The following is an 11,752-nucleotide window of genomic DNA, read 5'->3' as shown; positions in this document are numbered from 1 at the left end:
GAGTACAAACAAGGGGGAGGGGAAGAGGGAGAGGGAGAGAGAGAACCTTAAGCAGACTCCAAGCCTAGCGTGGAGCCCAATGTCGGGCTCTATCTCATGGCCCTGAGATCATGACCTGAGCCAAAAGTCAAAGATCTGAACGCTTAACTGACTGAGTCACCCAAGTTCCCCAATGTCAAGTTTTTTCATTGTCTTCAGTAAGGTGATTGTTTCTAATCTGGTCAGCTATCACAAGAACCAGCAGAACTAAACCCCTATGTTGAATTTTAAAGAGGCATGCAGATGTTAGTATTAGCTAGATCGTGAGATATTTTTAGGACAGAAACTCTAATTTATTCATTGTCATTACCAGTTTGTTACATAGAAAACAATCAATAAGTATTTAAATTTGAACATTAGCTGCTCTCTTAGTTTCAAGAAACTCTATTTAATAAGAAACTTGAGTTTTTTTCTAGATACTTCTGCTTACTTGGTTCTTCTTTTCAACTTGTAGCCTATGAGATGACTTTCATGTCTTTTGCTGCCTATTACTCCCTCTAGATTTTTCCTGCAATTGTGACATCACTTGCTAATCAAATTTGTCCTGGGTCCCAGAGACCCCTACCCTCATTCTGCCCATCTGCTCAACACCCAACTGCTTAAACCTGTCTCCTTCCTACTTTACACCTATTTTTTAAATCTGGTAACTCCCTAAGATGCATTTAAGGTAAAGGTTAGAGACAAGTGCTTATTTCTATAGTATTCTTCTTCAGTTCAGAGATTCTGAAATAATTAGATTAAGAGAAATTTTGACTTAATATAAGCTATTATTCTTATATTTTGGGTTTTATGCTAATTAGTTAGACATCTGGAATCTGATTTCCTTTCTCAAGGCCGTTTTTATTTTCAGTTAGCAGGGCATGTCTGAGATTCTGTGAATTTCGGACAGGTTATAACTTGAAATGACAGGCAACACAGTATGATTTAACATTTCAGAAATAAGGATTTGTTATTACTATTGTTTTTTAACTTACAAGCCTTATAAAACTTGTTAATGAGAAAGTTAATTGTTTAGTTAATTGGTTAGTTCCCTGGGGTCTGTGGTCCTTTTAATGCTTGTGAAATTGTTTTAAAAAGCAAAACTAAGAAGCTACCGCGAAGATATAAGTATCTGTGAAAAACTTGTTTTAATCTATATTGAGTGCTGTGTTAACTTTAAATATTACAATATGATAAAGGCATAGCATATTAACTAGAGAAGGCAAAAGACTGACAAATATACTTTATCATCACAGGAGTCACTGAAGGTTTAGAAAAAAAGCAACAATTTGCACTTTTGAATAAACAGGTATCACATAGTTTACTAGCAGGATAAGTTTTGAATCATGATTTATTCTTACCTGTACCTTTCTTTAAGCCAATCTTTTCCAGAAATGTTTCAGAAATACCTTGCCATTCAACATGATTATAATAATCAAAGTCATCAGTAGCAGTCTGTTGTTGTTTTATGTGCAGAACACTTGACTAAATGCAGAGAAACATCTTTTTAAATGTTCTCCTGGAATAATTAGTTCACCCTACTTAACATTTACCTTTCATTGACTCAAATGGAAATAAGAAAATAGAAATGTACATAATGGGATAATTTCAAACTCTTGGAAGACATTCAACAATCATCTCTGAGCGGTAGGTTAATGTGGTCTATTTTCCAAATTAGCCCCCAAAGTGGATTAAAATGTGCAATGAATTATTGCACATTTACACCCACCCAAATTAATTGTCCAGTGCTTTTCACTGAAAAAGAAAAATACAGATTCTAATTGTGTATCAAGTTAGAAATCTGTGCTTCCTCACAAAATTGCAGGTAATTTCCTCCTAGGTATACCTAAATAAGTAAGTACTGTGTATATAAGCTTAAAATGTGAAGAAAAAGTTAATTACCAATTACTTTATTGGTATCAAGGAACAATCCTCTTACTGAACTTTAGAATTCTCCTCACTTTTAGATGAATTATCCGAGGCTAAGAGTAAGAAAATATTAATTAAATTTACTTGGGAGAAGCAAATGATGTACATTCTTTTTCTGTAATTTGGAAAGCAATAATATGCCTATGGGCTACTCTAAAATTCAATTATTGTTCTGAATAACTTAAATCCCTTCAAATATTTAGATCTATAGAGTGGCAAACCGAATCAAAGATATTAAAATAAATAGAATTCCCTGTCAAATAGTTATTTTATTTACATAAATTTGTTCTTTAATTTTTTTGTCTTTATAAAATTCTTTTCAAGAATTTAAAGAATTCTTTTAAAGAATTTCCAGGGAGGAAACGGTACAGACTAGCCTTGCTATTTCATTAAACAAGATAAGAAAGGCAAATTATCTTTTCTCCCACATAGGAAAGGAAAATGTTGGCGCAGTTGGTTAAGAGGCTGATTCTTGGTTTCGGCTCAGGTCATAACCTCGGAGTTTTGAGATCGAGCCCTGCATTGGGCTCCCAGCTCAGCGAGGAGTCTGCTAAAGTTTCTCTCTCTCTCTGCCCCTCCCTGTGCTTACTCACTCTCACTCTCTCTCTCAAATAAATAAATAAATCTTAAAAAAAAAGAGAGAGGCAAATGTTCTTTCTTTTAGGCATGAGTGACCTATATTTTACTGAGTTGGAGATGTCTTTGTGATCATTCTGCCTCAGTGCACTCATTGATAAATACCATTTCTAATATTGAGTCTGATAAAGGAAAGAACTGTGCTCCACCAATAGAACATCTTCTTAAATGTCAGAATTAACTTTAAAAATACAAACAGAAGACACTTATCCTTTTCATAATCTGTGTAAGCAGGCCTGAGTTATATAAAAACAGTCATAGAAATAAAACAGAGGCATCGAGAGAAAGAATGGTATACATCAGAGAATTAAAAACTGGCACAAAATAGTCTTCTTTTTAGAAAGACGCTAATTAATAGTCTCTTTTGTTTTTAACCAAATTTGTTTACCTCTGGAGAGGGGAAGCTATCAAAGGAAAACCTTATCGATATTACAATAAACAGAAGGCCTGGGAAGTAGAGATTTGCCAGCTGAGATATGCATCAATGTGCCCAGAAATTGATGTTGGCATAACTGGGGGCAGATCCAAAGACCAGTGCCAGAGGTGGCACAATTATAATAAAATCAGATGGAGGGGTTCATTACGCTCACAAATGGTGAAGAGATGCCTGTCTCTTTTCCTGTTATATCTCCTCTATCTCGATTATGCCCTTGGGGCTGGTGAATAGAGTTGAGAGAATGAGGGAAGGAATATGCCCAACAGCATATTTGAAGTGAAAGGAGATTTTCAGAGAAGTCTAGAAATATACACAGGTGTTTTGATGAGATCTTTTGCAATGGAATAAAAACAATTAAAAATATTATAAGGCATGGTAGTACAAAGGAAAATTCTGTTTTATTTGGCCTGTCTTTTATCACACAATTGAAAAACTATCAAAGGAAAAAAGTAGGTCCAAACAAGAATACAAAATAAATCTAGGTTTCTTACCCCTTTTTATAATTTAAGTAGTTAATAACCTACTTATCAAAATGGGTCATTGCTTGTATTAGATCATAATACAAACTAGAAGCACAGAAATGATTATATACCTATACTTACATCTATAACTACACATATATCTATATGCTATCTATCAATCATCTATCATCTATCATCTATCAATCATCTATCTATCATCTATCATCTATCTATCTATCATCTCTATCGGAATATTTGGCCATGCTTATCACAATCAGGCAATCAGTTTATTTTTCTTTTAACCTTTATTTAAATAGAATTAGTGTATTATATGATTATGGCAATAGGGTATTTTTAATTGAGATGTATTTATTTATTTATTTGAGGCAGGGAGGGGCAGAGGGAGAGGGAGAGAATCTTAAACATGCTCCATGCTTACATGGAGCCTGATGGAGGCCTGCACAGGGCTTGATCTCACAACCTGAATCATGACCTGAGCAGAAATCAAGAGCTGGATGATGAACCACTGAGCCCCCCAGGTGCTCCTTATCAAAGTATAATGTACATTCTCTAAAAAGCACAGATTTCAATGCTTCAGTACTCTTATTTTGATAAATGTGTAAACCCACATAACCCCTTCCCCAATCAAGATCTATAACATCTTATTACCTTGGATATTTTTTTTTTTATTTTCTCTCTCCATTAAACTCCCCTTGCCTAACTCTATATACAACTATTTTCATCATTATAGATTTGTTTTTGCTGTTTTAGAACTTCTTATAAGGGAATCATAAAGAATATATGCTTTTGTATCTGGGCTTTATTTTTCATCATAATGTTTTTTTTTGTTTTTTAAGATTTTATTTATTTATTTGACAGACAGAGAGAGACAGCAAGAGAGCGAACAGAAGCAGGGGGAGTGGTTGAGGGAGAAGCAGGCTTTCTGCTGAGCAGGGAGCCTGATGCAGGGCTCGATCCCAGGACCCTGGGATCATGACCTGAGTTGAAGGCAGACGCTTAACAACTGAGCCACCCAGGCATCCCTCAACATAATGTTTTGAGACTTAGTCATTACTTGTGTGTAGCAGTACACGGTTCTTTATATTGATGAGTATTGATTGCTAAATATGGTATGAACTCACCATTGGCAAGTGTTTTTCTTGCAGGACCTTTTTTTGCCCAATGTACTTAGCCAACAATGGGAAGACCTGAGTTCTAATCCCAACTTTATCACTCACCCACTTTGGAAATTTGTGCATTTCTCTTCCTCAAGCTAGACCTCATCCTCATCTGTCCAATTAAAGAGGAGTGCTAGATCATCTCTGAATCTATTTCAACTCATATATTCTATGTTTTCTTGTTCATGGTTGTTTAATAACAATATCAATTTGATAAAGAACTATTTCTAAATTACTAGCAGACATATTAATCTTAATTCAGTGACTGTTATTTTCAACTCAGTTGTTAGACAACAAAGTTAGGATTTCTTCTCTTCCTGAGGTTGGCTTTTAAATATTACTCTAAAGGGAGTAGAATACATGGTATACATCTGATAATAACTCCTAAACTTTCACTACTTTGATGTAGTACTTTTAGTTCCTGCTAAACCACTTTGGTCAAACTGAAATGTACTTCATCCATCTTTGTCTGTCAAAATTGCCATCTTTTAAAGATGCATTTCAATTGTCACATTTTCCATAAAACTTCTTCGAAGCAGTGAAGTCAGGAGTGAATCTCTTTCATCTTTGAAATCTTTCTGCATTTTGCATCATTTTTTCCCTATCTTAACCATTTGCACATTCATTCATTCATTCCATCAAGTACTAATGCATGTGTCTAGCCTGTGGTAAGTGTAGGAATACAAGAATGAGCAAAAATAAATAAATAAATAAATAAATAAATAAATAAATAAATAAATAAAGTCTCAGTTCTCATGAGCTTACATTCCAGTATGACAATCATGAAACAACTATGCTCAGTACAAATAGCTCGTACTCTGAAAAAAAAAAATTACTGATACCACTATGCTGCAAAACAATGAGATCTGGTCTAGTCTTGGGTGGATCAGGGGGAGATCCTATACAATATGTTGAAATTCAGGTCTGAAGATAAGAGTTAACCATCTGAAAGGGTGTGTGTGTGTGTGTGTGTGTGTGTGTGTGTGTGTGTGTGTGTGTGGTGTTAGTGGTGGATGATGTAGACAGAGTGAATTGATTTCCTGGCACAGTAACCTGTATTAGAAAGCAACACAACACAGTTTAGAAATCTGCAAGATTTTGAAAAGCAAGGGTGAGGAAATTGTGAGAAGAATCTAGAACAGGTAGGCAAGTACAAGACTTTTTACAATGTTAGAGACTCTTTTTAAGGTTTTGATTTTTACCTTATGACCTATTCATAGGGCTTTAAATTGATCCCATTTATAGGTTTAGAAGAGAGTTTTGGACTGAACGTGCACATGAGGAAGTCATTGGCTGATGGATGACAAATGCAGTTGTATGTGTTGATGAGAAGCCTGGGGAGAGTATTAAGAGTGAGAAGACATGTCAGTTCTGAGACTTCAGAATCTCCCAGAATAACCTTTTGCACATTTAAATGTATTATAGATATTTGTAGAAATACCTCATTAGCTCTCCTTAAATTTTAAGATAATGTGACAGAATTAAAATTAAAAAAATGTGTAAAGATTTAAATCTAAGCAGTCTTGGGTTCAAATTAAGGCATTATCCTTTACCGGCTGTGTGACCATGGACAGTTTGCTTAATTCTTGTTATGCTCTTTTTCTCCCCTTCCTTAAAGTGTAGATAATAATAATTCTACTGTGGGAGTCTTAAGAATCAAATGATTCTTACATAGAACAAAGAGAATAATGCATCATGCACGTTCTATACACTAATACCTGTTAGTTTCTTTTGTGTTCCAGTTTTTAAAAACACAATGCACAGCATGGATCTTTAAAGTAAATTTGTTTCTTAAATTTAAGAGACAAAGCAGATGGACATGGTCGGGGGGAGGAGAGGCAAACTGGAAAACGACTATTAATGATAGAGAACAAACAGGTTTGCTGGAGGGGAGGGGAGTGGGGATGGACGAGGTGGGTGATGGGCATTAAGGAGGGAAGTTGTGCTGAGCATTGGGTCATGATCCTAGTGTCCTGGGATGGAGTCCAGCATTGGGATCCCAGCTCAGCGGGGAGCCTGCTTCTCCCTCTCCCTTTGCCCCTCCCACCTCTCATGCACGTGCTTGCTCTCTCTCTCTCACTGACTTGCTTGCTTGCTCTCAAATAAATAAATAAAATCTTTAAAATAAATAAATAACTTGAAAATTTTTTTAAAAAGTAAATATTTGATAAATAGGTATTGAATAAGTAAGACCCATAATGAGGTAATGGAAGATGGAATCAGGAAGAAAAGACCCAAGGGAATACAAAGTGATTATAAAAATTATCAAGTTAGTGTATAAAGTCAAGATTTAAAAAAAAAATTAATTATAATGTACTGTTTACTAATACAGCATGATGGGTAGTTAATTGTATTGGTCTAGGTTTATACATCAGCCCTGATTTCCCCAAGGCTTTTGTTGCTTCCCTTGTTGTTGAGTTAGGAACTGTTAAGGGGTCTAAGATTTTACCCTGACTGCAAACTAATAAGCAAGTCTGCTATAGATTCATATACACATACGGACAAAAGAACACAAGTGCCCTAGGTCAAAGCCACAGACAACTTATTACTCACAGCAGAAAAGCTGCAGCCAGAGCATCAGTTCCTCCTGCCCACATTCCCACAGGACAATTCAAGGAGGGCCAGGTGTTTTAGGGGCACATGCAAGAGGTTGCTCCTCAAGTGAAAAATCCCACAATTACAAAACAGGACGCTCTTGTATGCCTGCTGGCGTAACTGCCCATCCTCCTCTCCAAAAATAAAATAATAAAATAATAATAATGAATAAATTATTCCTTACCTTGGACTATAATGAAATGTTTTCAAGGTGGAAAAGGCAACTTACTACCCTAGAACCCCCTTGGAGTCTCTATCTTTAGGGAGACATTAGCTTCCGCGGCATGCTTATTATTCAAACGTGCCTTTGCTCCAAAGGCCGGAAGGAGAGAGAAATGGAAGAAATCCATACAGGATTGTTGCCCGATAGTTTTTTGCCCAGAGTGGCCCCAGATACCAGCTCCACTCTTCCGGTGGTTGGAAAGCCATGGCTGCCGCCACAGTTCCCTTCTTTTTTTTTTTTTTTTTAGATTTTTTTATTGTTATGTTAATCACCATATATTACATCATTAGTTTTTGGTGCAGTGTTCCATGATTCATTGTTTGTTCATAACACCCAGTGCTCCATGCAGAATGTGCCCTCCTCAATACCCATCACCAGGCTTACCCATCCCCCCACCCTCCTCCCCTCCAGAAACCTCAGTTTGTTTTTCAGAGTCCATCATCTCTCCTGGTTCGTCTCCCCCTCTGACTTACTCCCCTTCATTCTTCCTCTCCTGCTATCTTCTTCTTTTCCCAGCTCACCCTTTTCGTTTGCCTTCCCCAGCTAGGACAGTGGCCTTTCCTCCTTGGTGCCTATTGAGGTGGGTTGTTGGCAGCTGCAGTGTCTGCGGTAGAGATGCTGGACGCATAACAGCCTCTGGTCATCGTAGCAATTAGCACAATTCCGAAAAGCGGCCAGCTTTGACTCAGTGAGTGATTTTAAAGAGAAGGAGTCAGCGGATCAATATTCGACCCCTCCACTTCATGGATAGGCTCCTTCTGGCGGCAGTTGTTGCCCCGCGGCCTCTCATCCTTAGTGACGGAGAAGACAGCTGTGTTTCTCAGTAAGCCAGGTCTTAGTATTTGCGTGTCCATCTTCCCGGTTTCACCTCATTGTCTGTCCTTTTTAATCTCTCCTCCCCTGCCTCCCATTCCCCACCCCCAGTGAACCATTAACTATGCGATCTTTGCCAGACACTCGCTTTTCTCAGTAACCCAGGCTAGCCTGTTAACATAATGGAGTTTTTGCTGTGTGCATTTTGTGTATACATCTTTTTCTAGGAAAGTGAAAATTTGTAGCGCAAAATAAAAAAAAAAAGATAGTAGGAAGGGAAAAATGAAGGGGGGGGAATCGGAGGGGGAGACGAACCATGAGAGACTGTAGACTCTGAGAAACAAACTGAGGGTTCTAGAGGGGAGGGGGTGGGCGGATGTGTTAGCCTGGTGATGGGAATTAAGGAGGGCATGTTCTGCACGGAGCACCGGGTGTTATACGCAAACAATGAATCATGGAACACTACATCAAAAACTAACGATGTAATGTATGGTGATTAACATAACATAATAAAAAAATAAAGCTAAATACTAATGCAGTCATTGATTTAACATACACATTACCAATCTCAGGCATATCAAAAAGCTTTGAATGAAGTGAAATGTCTCTTGGCATTCACATCCTCACTTTATATTTCCCTAAACTAAATGTGCTGCTCTCCAGCCTGAATGTCCAGAGTCTCAGAGGACGGTCACATGCTCTTGGTATGTCCCTTCAGTTCTCTGCACTTTTCACATTCCCTTACTTCACACCTCTGCATGCTATTCTTATGTATCATGTTCATGTAAACATGAATGGTAATGAATTCATGCACAGAACTTTCCTTATTTCGGAAAAAACATCTTATTTCAATACAAAGATTTTAGTGGTAAGGATTAGTCATTTTATTTTATTTAAAGATTTTATTTATTTATTCATGAGTGACAGAGAGGGGGGGAGAGAGAGAGAGAGAGAGAAGCAGAGGGAGAAGCAGGCTCCCAAGGAGCAGGGAGCCCGATGTGGGACTCGATCCCAGGACCCTGGGATCATGACCTGAGCCAAAGGCAGACGCTTAACCATCTGAGCCACCCAGGCGCCCACAGGATTGGTCATTTTAGATAGAAGGATGATTTGGTAGATAGAGGAGTCATTTACATCTTAAATCAAATTATGTAGGCAACATTCTTCTTGGTCTATTTGCATAAGTCTTTCCTTGGTATGAAAATATTCAGAAAATCCAAAACAAGCATTTGTGATACTTTGGATAATTTTAATATTGATCTCTCTCTGAATACTAACTTAAGTTAGTATGGGCACACTTATTCTTAAAATGATTCTAAGTATTTTTACCACCTCTTTTAACAAATTATATATATTTTCAACTTCTCTCCCTTATATATTGACATAATTATAATATTTATGTTATAAATATATCATATTTATATTATATTTATAATTATAATTATAATATTAATGGCAGTTAAGTAATGTGCATATGCATTAAGTTCAATTGTCTATTAATTGGGCATTACAGTTAAAGTAAGTTAACATAATATGATTTATTGCATATACTCCATAAACAGATAATAGATAACCAGACGAAATGTTTGAATGAGGAAATAAATTACTATGGAATATCTCTGTAAAACTGGGTGGTCAATTAAAAAATAAAATCAACAACAGTAGTGTCATAGTAAATCAGGAAGTAGTAAATATTTCTAGGGATAGCGAAGCCAAGGTAATGTCATATGCTTAGCAAACTTGTTTTCTTTCTCTGTGCCCCTTGGAAAAAAATCAACTATAATTTCCCAGGCCAAAAATCCATTATTCTTGGAACTTATGACAGATTTCTGGGCAGTGGAATATTTGGCTTAAGTAAAGACATAATTTTTAGTCTTGATCATAAAATGTTTCATTGATCATCCACTTTTCCTCCGTCCCTCTGTATAGCAGTTTTTGAAGAAGTCGAGATAAAAGACACAATTACATAAACCTCCTTCTTCATATTTACCCCTAAAGGAAAACTTTCGAAAAGAGCCACCCCATCTTCATTAGATGATGATATGACAAGAAATTAACTTTTGTTTTGTTAAGCTACAGAGATGTTTGAATTTTTTTCTCCCGCTGTTTACTTCTCCTGGTATAAGTAGGGACTCTGTAATATATGTAGGGAGGAATGGTCAAATTTAAAGGATATTGTCAAAGAAGTATTGACAAAGTAAATGATATTTCATCTGATGGAGTGAAAAGTGAAGAAAAAGGAGAAATCAGACAGCTTTTACTTCTAAAATATCAGCAGAATAACAGATTCTCTGACATCCATGTAGAATTTGTGAAGAAAGACTACTTAAAAAGTATGTCACTTTCTGTCACCTAACAAGAAGAAAGTTTTAGAAAGAATCAGAAATTCCCATCTCTGTTGGGGACAACAAAAGATCTATGTGACCTTGTTAATAAATGCAGAAAGAGTCCATTTAAATCTGGTATATATAACTTTATAAAAAAAGGATATTCTGTGTGTTTGGAGGGAGGGATTAGTCATATTTTCTACATAATAAATATATAGTAACACATGTAGGGAATATACAGTTTCTATTTCTAAATCATAAACTACAAAACAGAGAATACACACTGCAAAAGAATTTTGTAATTTTTTTGCTTTGCCAAAGAGACCATGTTCTCAGACTAAATAAATCTGAGCTCAGCTTACTCAATACTTTAAGGATGAAGTTTTCTGTCATCTATGAATTTACTTAACTACACTGCATTAAGCAAGCATTTATTTTCTGTCTTGTCTGTCTTGGTTTCAAACCAAATCATCCACTGTGTGAAATTGGGAAATTTATTTGATTTCTCTGAGCTTTAATGTACTCATCTAAAACAAGGATAGTATCTGTTTTACAGGATGAAGACAGACATTAGAATTATTTGCACTTAGAAAAAGGGTGTCCATGTTTTTGTATAATATCAGTGCAAAGTTCAAATATAGTATGTACATCATGTTACCTTGATCAATCAGTCCAATAACATAAATAAAGTGGAATAAATTTATTTTAGAATCATGTGTTCTTAAAGAATCTATTAGAGTTCATAATGCTCATGTTACTTTGTGTTAATAAAATATTTTTATCATATCAAATGTATTATCATATAGTTATCTGAACTTGCCTTTTGAAAAATTGTGACATCTCTCTGTTCTAGGTCATGTTTTCCAGTATCTCACCAATATCATTTATTGCCAGAAGTTCATAAGGAAGTTATACAGAGGAGTCTCTCCAGAAAATGCACAATGTTTATTACTGTGTCTTTTATTCCAAAGCTCTATGAATAAATGTTTATTTCTTAACAATACCAAATATCTATTTCTGGCTCTGCTAAATGTTGTCTTCATTCTGGAACACAGGCTAATGGAACAATCTCTGTCTGGGATATTGGTGGTATTGTGGTAAATAGGTAAAAAATATTTGGCAAGCCATACCTGGCA

General features: G+C 36.0%; 1 long non-coding RNA gene across 1 annotated transcript; it reads left to right on the top strand.

The window, feature by feature from the left end:
- Positions 1-7,873: 7,873 nt before the first annotated feature.
- Positions 7,874-11,606, top strand: LOC118356438. The gene is made up of 3 exons (XR_004819743.1): positions 7,874-7,926; positions 8,020-8,299; positions 11,470-11,606. It is a non-coding gene; the product is annotated as an uncharacterized LOC118356438 (long non-coding RNA).
- Positions 11,607-11,752: the final 146 nt, after the last annotated feature.

This window comes from Zalophus californianus, chromosome 1, assembly GCF_009762305.2.
Source record: "Zalophus californianus isolate mZalCal1 chromosome 1, mZalCal1.pri.v2, whole genome shotgun sequence".
NCBI lineage: Eukaryota > Metazoa > Chordata > Mammalia > Carnivora > Otariidae > Zalophus > Zalophus californianus.
This window is presented reverse-complemented; position numbering and strand designations above follow the sequence as displayed.